Source organism: Nyctereutes procyonoides, unplaced genomic scaffold (genome assembly GCF_905146905.1).
Source record: "Nyctereutes procyonoides isolate TBG_1078 unplaced genomic scaffold, NYPRO_anot_genome, whole genome shotgun sequence".
NCBI classification, from domain to species: Eukaryota; Metazoa; Chordata; class Mammalia; order Carnivora; family Canidae; genus Nyctereutes; species Nyctereutes procyonoides.
The window spans coordinates 17,669,967-17,685,279 of record NW_026575042.1 but is presented as its reverse complement, the minus strand read 5'-3'; the positions used below and the strand labels follow the sequence as shown (position 1 = coordinate 17,685,279).

The 15,313-nt window shown below is 40.8% G+C and overlaps 1 protein-coding gene across 3 annotated transcripts in view; it reads left to right on the top strand.

Moving 5' to 3' along the window:
• LRRC3B (leucine rich repeat containing 3B) overlaps positions 1-15,313 on the top strand; it is an 84,981-nt gene that overhangs the window by 57,367 nt on the left and 12,301 nt on the right. Inside the window, exon 1 of one of the 3 annotated variants that reach the window (XM_055321350.1) lies at positions 7,335-7,440. The exons of the other annotated variants lie outside the window; for them this stretch is intronic. The gene's annotated coding sequence lies outside the window, so the exon portion shown is untranslated. Of the gene's footprint in view, positions 1-7,334; positions 7,441-15,313 lie in introns of those variants that run through there. 3 annotated transcript variants of the gene reach the window in all.

Sequence of the window (15,313 nt, the reverse complement as noted above, 5' to 3'; positions counted from 1 at the left end):
GAAATTGATGGAATATCCTTGGGAAAATTTCCATAAAAAGCTGAATCTCCTGCTTCTTGCCATATCAAAGATTTTTCTTCTTATATTAATCTAAAGGTGTCAATAAAATGTGATGATTGTCCCAAAGTTTCAAGAACTTTTCCAGTCAAAAATATTCTCTGAGGGAGAAAAATATATATATGATAAATTCTCTTGAAGTTTCTATGTTGAGGAATCCTGCTAAATTGCACTTTTGAAATATATGCCTTGTTAATCTACTTAGGACTGGACCATGTCTTTCTTTCACAAATGAAATAAAAGAAGATTCTGATAGGATTTCCCCTGGATGAAGTCTAATGCCATGGGCAGAGACTGTGAATTTCCCAATGCCAAGAAAATAGGATTTTATATCTTATCCATTTGCTGGAAGATTATCCCAGAAATGTCACACATAAGGCACTTCTGTAGCTCCCTGAAGCTTCCATGTCACCCCAACTCAGGAATGTGCAGTTCCTACCCTGCAGCCCAGAATTGCTCAAACAATTGACTTCTCACACTTTCAAATGGAATTCAGAGAGCCTATGGGTAATATGCAAAAATTGTTTGGGCATTGGGATTGGCAGAGGAAACTGTAGCTGGCTTCTCCCTCTTGGGCTCAACATCTTTTGTTTCATTGTGGTTAAAAGAATCCAGGTATAGTCCAGCCCAGAGAGGGGATCTATCCTGGTATATCTGAAAACAGATCTCCAAATATTTCAGACAAGTATCCTAAACCAGAAAGATGGCTTTATCTTTCTTATTTCATTATTAATCATAGGATTTTCTTTTGTAGCCTAAAACCCAAAGGTATCATTGGGCAGAGAAAAGAAAAACTGTTGTTTTTTCTCCCAAATGTGTATTTTTGTGACATACATACTACACAAGACAATTTAAATACTGTGGTCTGGGTCAGGCTTTAAAAAAAAAAAGCTTTTGAGGGAGCAAGAAAGCAGTCAGGAAAGGTTGGAAAGTGAAATAATTAATATATAGTTTTTGTTCTCATTGGCATTTACTTGTCCTTTTCTGGTTGTTGTTCTTTTGCGTTCATGGAAGTTCTTTTAGCCCCAGGTACTCTAACATCAACCCTTTGGGATCCCACTAAACTGTGTTAAGAAACACAATTATAGGTGTTGATTTTATGGTTAATAAAAGGGTAATATTGAATATGTAGTTGTAGCAGGGAACTTATTTGAAAACTAAAGCCCAGTTAAATATATGAGAACATATTTGTAGCACATGAAACTCTTCCTCACAGTCTAGTAGGAAGGAATAGGTGTAAACTCCATCAGTTTTGCCCAGCAAGAGATGAAATCCTTTAATGTTTATAAGCTCAGACTTAAACTGGCAGATCTGGATCAAAATCCAGACTGTGCACCTGACTCAAGCAAGTTTCTCTGAGCCTCGATTTTCTCATCTGTAAAAGGGAACCATAGCAGCTCACACAATCCCAGGTATCTCTGCATGTGGAATAGGATGAGATGGTGTGTATAAAGCATATAGTCCAATGTAAAGGCTAACTAAATGTCAGCCACTACAATTATAATCGTCATTCTTATCATCATATTTTCATTAATGTCCATCACTGTCTGGCACGAGAGTTGCAACCAGATGGTCAGTGAACCCCAAGCCCTTCTCACTCAGGCAAGGGTGGTATAGCTAGCATTTTCCCTTTGTCCAACCCTTTTATTTCACACCTACTTTGTTCTTTTTGCACATTGCCTAGGATTGAGACCCCTCTACACATAATGTGTGTCTTGTCACCTTTCTCTGGCAAACTCGCAAAGTCACTCCTCTCTTTCCCCTTTTCTCCAAACCTTCCAAGCACACACATTGGTCACCTGAAGAAGAGAAGTTCTTTGCTTGCTCTCTTGTCCTCTGGTTTGTTCCTTTACTACATTTCATTTGCATTTGTTCCTGGTGGGAAGAGCTATTTATTTACCCCCAGGAAGTCCTGTCATGGAGATGGAAAAACATGTTTCTTGGCCAAGTGCCACGGGAAAGACAGTCCCCAGCCTAGAGAAAAATCAAACATTCCTTTTGGCAGTGACATTGTTCACTTTAAAAGCACCACTGGACCTCTGTGCAGCCCCGCATCGGGACTCTTGCTCCAGGGGTGTTATTACCCCGGTGGGATGGTATTTCCCCTTCCCCTTGCACAGTGCCTGTGGCATTCATGCACAGAACATTAGCATCAAAAGATTGCTGTTTTTCCTTCTTCTACATCAATTAGCTCTGTATTCCCTCTTTCACTTTCCCATTGTGTTTACCCAAAACAATGCAACATCTGAGATTTCCTAATTTACACCCTGTATTTCTCTGCACAGGCATTCTGCAGCATGTATTAAGAATGACACGCAAAAACAATTCTGTCTGCATTTTTTTTAAACCAGTTAAACCCAAGCAACTCCATTCTGGAGTCTTTTATTATTCTAATTATGCTTTGTTCCCAGGCCTGCCGGAATTTCAGAAGTACCTTGTGGGTATGGGATGAGGGTAAGAAAGGTCGGGATCCAGGGAAGTGAAGCTAAAGTAGCTAGGGGCTTCCCTCACCCCATCTGGGAAGGGGACAGCAATTCAAATCACCCTTCGGGGGCATGATAAAAACTGGCTTGATAGAGGATGCATCAACACCCAGCTGGAATCTCCAAATGTTGGCAGAGCCAGATTTGAGCAGTACAGTATTATAGTTCCTGGGGTTCCACTGGTTTTGACTAAGCAGACGCTGTAGCCAAGTCTAGAGAAATAAAGAAGGGCTTGGCCAGGATATGCATGGAGTTGGATCCCCCAGGCACAGAGAGGTTCATGGTGGAGCCCCACCAGGGGCTGTATGATGCAGATCAGAAAGGAAAGCTCATCAGTTTTCAAAGGCCTGATCCCATGTGGAAGGGCAGTGACTATGCAGACCCACACGTGGGTGAGACTCAGCAGTGAAACTAATCCCGGATTCCTTCCCTCAACTACTGCCTACTCAAAGCAGGACAACTCCACTAGCCTGTCAAATCCAGAAGTTACTTGTTCTTCTGGCTCAAGAGGGCAGCCTCTCCACATTTCCATGTTCTGTATCCCTCTGCTTATCTGTGCAGAGCTGGGATGCCTACTTTTCCTGAGATACTCATGGCAGGATTTCTTGTGAGTAAACCTCTTCTTAATTCACAGCACTTTGCCAGGCAAACTGTGGCACCAGCTCTTTGGACTTTTTTCTGAGTGTAAGGCATAGTGATGTCTGACAGGAGCTGACCCATAGTCTACAGGGCTTGTTCTACTTGGTATTTCTTCAAGATCCTTCTGGCTCAAGTGTCTACTGTGGCCTTGTCTCGTTTCTGCTGATGAATCCGCCAATTTAGATGGTTTGCTTATTATTTGGTCAGGATCATGGCTGGAAGAACAAGATTTATTTATTGATTCATGACAGACACAGACTGAGAGAAAGAGAGGCAGAGACGTAGACAGAGGGAGAAGCAGGCTCCTTCCAGGGAGCCTGATACGGGACTTGATCCCGGATCCCGGGATCACGACTTGAGCCAAAGGCAGGCACCCAACCGCTGAGACACCCAGGGGTCCCTCTCCTCCTATTTTTAAAACAAAGGCAGGAAAGTTCCAACACTCTATGAAGGTTTTACATTTTCTGATGGCAGCAGAGGAACCAAAGGTGAAAGCCAGTTGCATGGAACTGGTCAGTCCAGCTGGTTCCCAGGAAATCAAGTCAGAATTTCAGTCTACATGGCATTGCAAGGACCATACAGTGTCAGGAACAGGGCAGGTTGTAGGAAAATCTTGATGATGTCTTGGCCTTGATGATAGTATAAACCGCATCCATGCTCACACTTTTCTCTCTTTCCTCTGACAGCTTCTGGTCCTTTGTTTGTAGCTCTCTTGCTGACTTCCTGTAAACAGATCTAAGAAGTTCAGAATGAACTCATTGGGGCAGCCCAGGTGGCTCAGCAGTTTAGCACCGCCTTTAGCCCAGGGCGTGATTCTGGGGACCCAGGATTGAGTCCCACGTTGGGCCTGCTTCTTCCTCTGCCCGTGTCTCTGCTGCGCTCTCTTTCTCTCTGTGTGTCTCTCATTAATAAGTAAATAATTAATAAATAAATAATATATTTTTTAAATGAACTCATTATTCGTTTAGCATTCAGAACTGTGATTTTTTACTTTTATTCAGGTCAGAAGCTCTCCATTGGGAAAAAAAATGGAATACTTGCAATTGTTGCAATTGTTCAAATATACTTTTTTTACCTTCTTGACTTTGCTAAAGTTGCTCTTCCTTTCTGAAATAATACTGCCCCTCACTCTCTATCAAAGTGCTTCACATCTTACTAGTATGTGACTGTGGACAAGGTATGAGGCTTCTTTGAACCTTAGTTTCTTTATCTACAGAAAGAGGAAAGCAACGGTATCAACCCATAGCTCAGGGGGGTAAAAGGACACAAGTTTATTTCTCATTCACACCACGTGTCTAGCATAGGTCAGGGAGGGGTCTTCCTAGTTACTCACAACCCAGGAAGACAGAGGTGGGAGGCAGGAGAGCCTTAAAACTCGCCTAACTTCCGCTCAGAATTCACTAAAGTGATCACATGGCCACAGCTCACCTCAGAAAGGGTGGAAAAGTGCAATCTTACCATCTTCCAGAAGACGGAGCCGTGAAAATTTTGTAAAGCATGAAATGGCAGCCACATCTCTGTACAGTGCATGATCAACCCAGAAAAATGGTATCACTGTAGTTACTCTTGACAAGGTCCAGCTTCAATTTGGTGATGCAAGAGAGAGATTTTTAAAATTAACCTCTATATGTTCTTTATTTATGCAGACATGATAAATGAGAGAATGCGCAACATAAGGGTTAACATAGATTTTTATTCAAATCCTGGTTTTATCCATTACTAACTGTGAGCTTGGGCAAATTAATTAACTTCGCTGTTTTTCAACTTCATCACCTGGCAAATGGGGACAATAATTGTATATGATAAGATGAGCACTGAGTGTTACACTAGATGTTAGCAAATTGAATTTAGATAAATATATTAAAAATAAAAAATAATTGTACATTCCTCAAAAAGTGTTATGCATGCTGAGATAATAATCGTGAAATTATCAGATGTAGTACCTGATGCCATAGAAGTATTTGCTGATTCAAATGGAGTTATACCACTTCACACACTGTTCTGTAACTAGCTTTTAAAAAAATATTAAGACATGTAAGACTTTGTGTGTGTGCCTGTATGCATGTGTGTGTATGTGTGTATCCATCTTGTTTTTAAAAATAGTTACATATTGTTCTTTTTTTTTTTTTTTTTTGGCTGTATCTTACTTTTCTCAAGCAGTTCAAGTGATGAAAAATTCCTATAAGACAATTCGGAAAGACCTTCGTTTCATGAATCTCCATCCATTGAGCTGTTTCCTGCTTTTTTACTGTCAGATGTAGGGTCCAAAAACTGTGTCTAATACCATTCAGTGGGGAAGTGTATTCAAATCTATCAGTCATTTAGTCCAGACTCTCTGTTATGATCTTATCTGATTGCAAGCATTCTCTGAGACTGTATTGCCAATAATTCTCCCAAATAAAAGGTACCATATTCTTAGGCTTAACATAAAAGCAAAAACAAAACAAAGCCCAAAAAACAAACAAAACAAAATGAAAACAAACACAAACATTACTTTCCCATGGACGGACTCAGCTACAGTATAGGACTCATGCAGACTCTGCCTCTTGCCTGTTTATGCTGTCCCCATCCCTGTTCTCTCCCCAGTATTGGACCTGCTATGGGTGCCATCCACATTCCTTAAATGATGTAGTTGTGACTTCTTCATGCCCAATATTTTGTAGGGTTATTTCAAAACTTCTTCCTAAACATCAAATTCAAAGCCTAGTCTTTTTATTCTACTCCCATTTGGTGTACTCCCATTTGGTGCACTCATAATCTTGCTCTCTCCTACTTCCCCTACCTCTCCAACCTGGGTTTCTTCTTTGATGTGTTTCATAACTTCTCTTCCTATATATGTCAATCTCAGACATAAAAGTAGTTCTTTAGCTCAGAGAAAGTGATCAGCTATACATACCAGGAAGGATGAGGAAAAAATGGCGACCACTGATGTTGAGCTGCCAGGTTAGATGTCTCCAGAGATGAGACTCTATATGGGAGAAGTTCATTAAGAAGTACCTTTGGGATCCACATTTATGGGTGGGCTGGGATGGACTGGAGAGAGAGAGAGAGTTGAGCTGTAATGCACACCCAGTGGCAAGCTCGGCCAACCCCTCAGACAGCTCCGAGGCTAGACCGGGCCTTCAGAGCTGGCCGGATAGAGCTGACAAAGGCCAGACCTTTGTCCTCCTACATTAGTCAGTCTTTGGACGGGGCTGTCCCTGGAGGGCTGACAGCAGGAAGTTCTCTGCCACCAGCACTCCCAGCAGCTGGGACAAGCCCTTCATTAGAGGGACATCTGGGTGGCACATCACAGTGCCCACCACAGAGGAGGACAGGACATTGGTAACTATAGTCCTACTCCTTCCTATTCCAGAAGCTTGTAGAGGAGGGGATTTTCTTCTGCAACACAGTTCCATCCTCCCCATGCCATCCTATTTGTCCTGGGGATAGTGGGTTTAAAGGTCTTGTTTGTTTTTCTTCCCTTTCAATATCTAGCAAGCTTTTGATACAGCCCTTGCTGGTTTCTGCCTTTGCTGTCCTTGGCATAATCTTTCAAGAATACTTTCTCGTTTTCTTTTTGCTGCTATGACAATCAGTGCATCCTCTGCATTATAATTGCTCTAAATACGGTCTCAGCATCCCTTTCCTTCCAGTTCTGAGGGGATAAGATGCTTCCAAACATGAGTTTGTTTAATAAAATTTGGGCTACTCTGTGTGGCATGCTGCCACTGAACATATAATTCCTTTCCCTTTTATTCGAAGAAGCTCCTGTTGGAGGCAGCTTCCCCCTCCCTTCTCTTCTTTCATCCCACAGATCATTTCCATACAGCCCACTCGATATTGCCTGGCAGCACGAGGGACCAGAATAGCATGGAGAATTGAAACCCACAGAAGAGCTACAGCCTCCTCCCCCTTGGACACTTGCAAGCTAAGCTGCTAACAAGTGGCAGGATCGATTCATTTGAATTTCATCTCCCTTCATTTCCTCTGCCTTCCCTCTGGTGCTGGTGATAACGAGCGGTGAAAATGACCCAGGACCCAGGAGGCAGATGCAAGTGGGGGGGTGGAATCCAGGGGTTGAGATAATCCATAGCTTGAAGACTCAAGAATTAGCTTTGGTTCCTTCTCCTCCCACAGCTTTATCTCAGGTGGCCACTGAACAAGGAGCCGCTCCCGCAAGTGGTCTCTGGAAAGATTTCTGTCTGAGTCTTCTTTTTGTTGACACTACAAAGACACCTCGTCGGAGCTGTCATCTCGGTCATCTCAGAAAGAGGCTCAGGTACCCCCCAAGTACACTTGGGAAGACATAACACAGAAGTTTAATGATCACAGGTTAATAGAAAAGGGATGACCCTTCAAAAATCAGTCCACAGCCCTTTCCAGATACCTGGCCATCTGTCCTCCTCTGGTCAGCACATAAGAGTAGTGCGCTGTCCTTTAGGGGAATACAGGGAGAAAAAAGAGGACTTGCTGCTGCTCTGTACCGGGGTTGGGGGGGGCGGGGGTGATGGGGAAGCTCAACCTAGTAGGGGTGTATGTGTGGGCACCAGCCTTGGATAATGCCAGGCCCCATCCCTCCCGCACAATTCCTACCTGGAGTAAACTTTTCAACCACTCCCTCTTAGTTCTGGCTATAGCAGGGCAAGAATGGCCTCTGCCATACACAGGCATACCTTTGGCAATACGCAGGTTCAAATCCAGACCACTGCAATAAAGTGAGTCCCAATAAATCTTTTGGGGTCCCAGTGCATATAAAAGTTATGTTTGTACTGTATTGTAGTCTACTAAGTGTGCAGTAGCATTTTGTCTAAGAAACAATGTACATGCCTTAATTTAAAAATATTTTATTGCTAAAAAATGCTAACCATCATCTGAGCTTTCAGCGGGTTGTTATCACTGATCACAGTTCACTGTAACAGATATGATAATATGATTATATGTAATATAACATATTATATAATAATATAATAATAAAGAAAAGGTTTGAAATATTGAGAATTACCAAAATGCGACACAGAGGCACGAGATGAGTAAATGCTGTTGCAAAAATGGCACCAGTAGATTTTCTTGATTCAGGGTGGCCACAAACCATCAATCTGTTAAAAAACAAAATGCAATATCAGGAAAGTATAACAAAGTGAAGTGCAATAAAGCAAGGTATGCCTGTATCATTGTTGGTTGGCTGGATCTCCAAAATGACAAGAATCTAGAGTGTGGCTAGTACAAGAATCAGCATGTCATGTGACCAGGGCCTCAAGTTTCTCCATCATCGGAGGGGTGCCAGCTGTTTCTGCAGCTGCACAGAGCTCAGTGTCTGTAGCTCTACCATGTTTTCCTGGACTCCAGAGAGCTCTCAGCAGCTGCACACAAGCAGGTCTTATAGATGCTCGAATTCTCCATATCCCTTAGGGGTGATGATGATGGCTTATCTTCCAGAGCTGAGACAAAGTAGAGGCAAAGAGGGAAATGCTACACATTAAAGTGAAAAATGCAGTTAGTACAGATTAGTTAGTCTCTTTCTGCCACTCACACCCCAGAAATATTTTACCTTCATGTTTTGACTATGTGTTTCTCAAAATCGTGGGCCAGGCCAGTGTCACAGACCCAAAGCATGCCTGGGACACCAGGATCCATCCCCATATGGTAAACAGTGGCGAGCCCTCCCAGAGCCTGACACTTCCTGTGACCATAGTTATCTCTGGTGCCTGTGGGGGGCACAGAGGTGCCACCCTCCCTTATCTTGCTAGATGTCAGATTTCATGAATTGGATGCTGCCTTCTCCAGGTGCCCAGAGTGAGAAGCTCTGTTTTTATTCTGAACCTGATTGCGTAAGAAGCAGCTCATAATTAAGTGGCTCTTTCTCTCCTCTAACATTTCCACATGGACTGCCACACAGATGAGAGGTGAAAAAGTCTGCCCTGCTAAGGGGAAGGTGGCTCATCCTCAGGACTCCAGCACACCCTTCACCTGCCATCCTGCAGTCCCCTCCCCACGCCCCCTGGCATCCAGGGCTTAGGTTCTTGAGAAGCTTCTATGTGTTTTCAGCCCTCTGGCCTTTTTTTTTTTTTTTTTTTTTGATTTATTTTTTATTGGTGTTCAGTTTGCCAACATATAGAATAACACCCAGTGCTCATCCCATCAAGTTCCCCCCTCAGTGCCTGTCACCCAGTCACCCCCACCCCCACCCACCTCCCTTTCTACCACCCCTTGTTCATTTCCCAAAGTTAGGAGTCTCTCATGTTCTGTCTCCCTCTCTGATATTTCCCACTAATTTTCTCTCCTTTCCCCTTTATTCCTTTTCACTATTTTTTATATTCTCCAAACGAATGAGACCATATAATGTTTGTGCTTCTCCGATTGACTTATTTCACTCAGCATAATACTTTCCAGTTCCATCCACGTTGAAGCAAATGGTGGGTATTTGTCGTTTCTAATGGCTGAGGAATATTCCATTGTATACATAGACCACATCTGCTTTATCCATTCATCTTTCGATGGACACCGAGGCTCCTTCCACAGTTTGGCTATTGTGGACATTGCTGCTATAAACATCGGGGTGCCGGTGTCTCGGCGTTTCACTACATCTGTGTCTTTGGGGTAAATCCCCAACAGTGCAATTGCTGGGTCGTAGGGCAGATCTATTTTTAACTCTTTGAGGAACTTCCTCTGGCCCTTCACTGAGCAAACATGTCCCGAGCACCTCCTCTGTCATTGGCCTAAGACAGCTCTGGGGATGCCCACAGCTGAGACACTCAGATGGTCCAGAGGCCTATCACATATGGGAGTGTGGCTCTGCTCCATCTAGCCCTTTCATCTGTGACTATAGGAATTGCCTAAGTGGAAAGAAAGAAAAGGAAAAGAAAGCCTGGGTGTGGGGTGGTGGTGAAGGGACTGTGTACTTGTGTTTAGACCAAGTATTACTAAATCAGGGAATCAGGGCAACCATTTGGCCTCACCACCCCTCCTGTTATCACCTCCTGAGATTCTGTGCAAAGCAAAAAAAAAAAAAAAACAAACCAACAGGTTGAGTAAAAATAACACATTCTCTCCTGACCAAAATTTTTTGAGCTAAACATGTATAGGCATTGGTTAATACAATAGCTTTCAGTCACAATTCCTGAAACCATCCTGTAGACAATGAAATTTGTAACAATATGTCAATATTGTGTCGGCCTATTTTTTTTTTTTAATTGTGCAAGCATTTAGAGGAGACAAGATGGGATTTTATATTATCTTTTTCTGGGAATGGCTGTCTCTTTTCTATTTAACTTTATTAGCTTTACCTGATTGATTCTTACCTTATTTATTTATTTATTTTTTACTTATCTTAACGTGGCTGGTTGGTTCACTGAGATGGAATAAATGCTAAGATGGAGAATACCAATTCAGTTTTACTTAAACTGGCATATAATGTCTGAGCAAGGAGATAAGGGAAGCCTTACTGCATCCTGCAGACAATTAAATGAGTTTGGAAAGTTTTATTTGGTTAGTTGTTGACAAGAGCTAAGTCCCTGGGTAGCTGTTAATTTTTCCGGGTGATTCCCAAAAGAAAAACAAGCCAACTCAAGGCTACACATTTCTCTGTGCAATTTCAATGAACTACACAGTATGGAAAAGATAAAACCATAGATCTCAGTTCTGATTCCTTTTTTTTTTTTTTTGCTTTGTTTTGTTTTGTGTTTTTGTTTTGTTTTTTTTTTTTTTTTACTATGAAAAGAAAGTGTTTTGTTTTGTTTTCACATTTGAGAGAAGCCTATGTTTACCTGGAAAGATAAAGGGCTCAGGTGGAGAACAGGAAGAGGCAAGAACATTTCTAGACGAGATACAACCCATTGATCTGACCTGGGCTGCCTCTTTCATCCACCGGCATAATTAGGTAAACAGGAGACAGCCTACCTGATGATCCTCCTGTTAGAATTATTGCCATCGACAGTATCCAGGCAAGTTCTTTGTATGACTTTGTTGTTCTATGAATACTGGTTTGTTTTTCCATTCTGTCATCTTCTTTAGGGAAAACTTAAATGGTTGATGTTTTTGGTTTTCTTAAAAAATACGTATCACAGGATAAAATAAATGAGGAAATTTGTATCTTCACTGATCCCCAGGTGGTCTGAGAAGATGAAATTTGAAACTGTACATTAGAGAGCCTCACAAAAATGAAGAATCTAAATCTGAAATCAAGGGCAAATTACATGAAGATTGGGATGATTTATACATCACTTAGTTTCTGCTAACAGATCAGAGGGGCAGCAATTCTACTTGCTTTGATAAGACAGCAGTTCTAGAAAGGAAAACCTAAGGTTCTAGAAGGAAGGATAATCTGAGTACAAATAAATTCTCTATTCACCTTTAATTGAAATCAGAGCCCAGTGTCAGCCTCAGATCATCAGCCTAGATTATTTGGTGAGAATATCTGAGGTTCCAGGTCTGGGCAGGCTCATTAAGGGGTTAATGGGCAAAATGGAAGGGGAGCCTCTGGGTTCTGCCCTTCAGGACAGTGCATGGGAGAGTGGGTTCCATTGGTTGGAAATCTTTTGCAGACCAAACAACAGGTGAGAACCTCAGAGTGTCTGCATGCCGGTTCTAGCTCCTGAATTAATAAAATGTTATTTATTTCAGTTCTGTTTCATCACGATTGCTAAGACATGACATTTCAATTCTTCACTGAACCTCTAGAAACTTTGCTTCCTTTGTAGTTGTTTCTTTGATGTTTGCCTATGTGTTTTCCGGATAGCTTCTGAGAGCCTGAGAGATCTAGCAAGTGCTAGAATGGCTACTCACATATGCCCAGAACTACCACACAGGCTCTGTGTCCAGGATATGTTTAAAACAAAAAAAAATCAGTCAACAAAGAGAAATAACTGAGATCTGTTGTGCACCAACTATGTGCCATGTAGGTAGTTCACTAAATAATATCACTTTTTATCCTTATTGAAAATAGAAGCAGTAAATACTTTTGTTAACTTCATTTGCAGAGGGGGAAACAGAGGCAAGGAAACTGGGGTTCAGACTGAGCCCTTGCTCCTAACCACTGGCTGCACTAATAGAGCACTGACTTCATGCTGGCCATTGCGATGGGCACTAGGAATATATGAGCCAACAATATTAAAATGTGTTATTCACATTTGACCTAGGAATTGGATGGATATCTTCCATCTATGTATCAGTTTTTCTGGGTTGCTTGGAGGTTACCATAACAATATCAAATATCATTGGCTATTATAGTTAGCAAATATAATTACATAATTTGATTTCTATTGATAATGTAACTGCTGATATTCTTTAGCTCTGAGTAATTATAATATTCTTGAATGATGTCACTATGATACTTTTATTAAGAAGCATACTCTTCTATTAGTATATATATACATTAAGCAAATATCAATCAGTTGTCATAAGAAACATGTATATTAATTTTTTAATTATTAAAATAGTCATATGTATCAACTGACTTTTAGCTAACAAGCACCCCCAAACTCTATGTCATTTGTGTTACTTACAAATTCATGGGAAGCTGAATGGTTTTCCTGGTCTTAGCTGGGATCTCCTATGAGTCTGTGGTCAGCTGCAGGTCAGAGAAGTTGACTCTGTTGATCTAGGATGGAAGTGTGGACAGGTGTAGGCTATAGTGACCCAACTAGGACAACTGCCCCTCCCCTTTTTTATCTGATTGCTTATCATCCAGCAGACTAGGAAAGGATTGTTCACATGGTGGCTTGAGGTGGTGGAGGGTTCCAAGAGCAAAAGAAAGAGCATGCATAGCTTTTTGGAGAAGCATAGGCTTGGAACTGGCATAATGTCACTTTTGGTTTATCTGTGGTCAAAAGAAGTTCTGAAGCTAGCCTAGATTCAAGGAAGGGGTAAATAGATTTCATTTTTATTTTATCTTATTTTATTTTACATAGAGAGAGAGAGAGAGAGAGTGTGTGTGTGTGTGTGTGTGTATTTAGGAGGAAGGAAGGGAGAGAGAGAATCTCAAGCAGACTCTGCACTGAGTGCAAAGCCCAACATTGGGCTCAGTCTCACAACCCTGAGATCATGACCCGAGCCAAAATCAAGAGATAGAGGCTTAACCAACCAAGCTGCCGAGGTGCAACTAGACTCCACTTCTTGATGGGAGTAATTTAAGGTTATCTTGCAAAAGGACATGGATAATACAGGATGGGGAATAATGGAAATTGTTTTTGAAAACAGCCTACCACAGCACATGAAATTAAGTATTATAATGCACATTTTATAGATTAAAAAAATTGAGGCCCAGTGTTAAGTAATATGCCCTAAAAAAACAAACTGATAAATAGTAAGTTGCTAGCACTAATTCATAACTAGTAAGTGGTTGAATGACAAAATTAGGCAAACTTAGGCATACATAACTCCACAGCCCTTTCTTTGACCATGCCATTAGGTTTTCAAGGTCTTTAAGGATCATGATATTAAATGATCTTATCAAAAATGAAAATGGCACCTGAGTATAAGGAAATAGGAGAGTATACAATTCAAAGAAAATAATAACCCATTCATTTTCATTTACTTAAAGACATGAATAGTTTTAATCAAGGGGAATTTCTTTAATTAACTAAAACCATCCTAGTGATAGTTATGGATTATTCATTTTTTCATCTCTGCCTATATTAGATATTAGCTGGCATTGACTCTTTCTCTGTAGTAATATTATACAGCCTGAGACAAATCAAGTGCAAATGCAATTCTTGTTTGCACAACTTGTCACCACATACCCCTCCAAATATTCAGGGTATGAACCCTCCTAGGGCAATATTTCTCTCCATCATCAAAGTAAAGTGTTTTGTCCAGTGCTTTGCACATAGTCGATGTCCAAGAAATGTTAGCCACCATCAGAGTTATTCCCTTTATTACATTAAGGATAGGGTCACACTTTGGCCCTACACTCTCCTAGCAGAGAGAAGACAAATTGTAAGATGATGATGGTGATGATAGTAACAAAAATAGTTGTCGTAGAAAGGACAGTAATGGTAAACTCGCATGGAGACTTTATCACATAACAGAAGCTTTTCTAAGTGTTTTATATGTGTTATCTCAGTTAATCCTTATGAAACTCCTTTGAGAGAGAGACTATTACCCCATGTTCAACTGACAAGACTGTGGCATAAAGAAGGTACATAATTTGTAAGTGGCTAAGCCATGATCTCTGTGCAACCTAATTAAAACCAGGTCCACACTACAGGTATCATCTGCTGGTGTGCCAGTCCTCTGGTAGTCTTGGGGTACATGAAATACAATTTTAAAGAATTGTTTCTCATTTCACCTTGGGTTTCTATTTTGTGTCACTGAAAGGAGTTAAGCCATACTCTAATAAGTATCCCTAAATCTCTCCTGCTTTATCAGGAAGGGCTTTCTTTTCTCTTGAAGTTCTTTTGTTATTGTTTATTTTATAAGTATAGAATTTCCTGTCCAAATTTTCATTTGAGAAGCTGGAAATTGAAAGATTGGAACACTTTTATATTCATCACTTTCCATTTGCCAGTTGTTAAACTTTTGCCACTTTGTCTCTATCTTTCCACATAAAAACATAGTTTTATTTTCCCTGGGTATTTTGAAAGTTGCAGTTGTCATGACACTTTACCCCCAAATACTTCAGTATGTGCCTCTTAAGAACAAGGAGTCTCCCCTTCCTACTTACATCATAAAAAGCCCAAGAAATTTTTATTTGATACAATAATATCAAATATAGAGTTCGTATTCAAAATTTTCCCTAATTATCCCAATAATCTCTTTCCTAGCATTTTTTTCACATTCATAAGTCAGTGTTTTGCATTCCTTTAGTTGTCATATGTCTTTTTTATTTAATCAGTGATAGTTCTACAGACTATTTTTGGTTTTGTGTGTGTGTGTGTGTTTGTTGTTGTTGTTTTGATTCCTTTCAGTGACTGAAAAGTTCTGATCAGTCACCTTGCCAAAGTATCTCAAGTTCTGGATTTGTCAAATCTTTCCCTCTTGATTAGATGCAGGTTAAATATATTTTGACATAAATACTCTTATAGGTTATGTGAGAATCATATCCCAGTCTGTTATGCTTAGGAAAAAAACAATGATGTCTCTGGAAAAAGAATGATCTGATATTATAGGAAAACAGCCAAATACTGAAACCCACAATAGAGTGTAATCTTTAAATG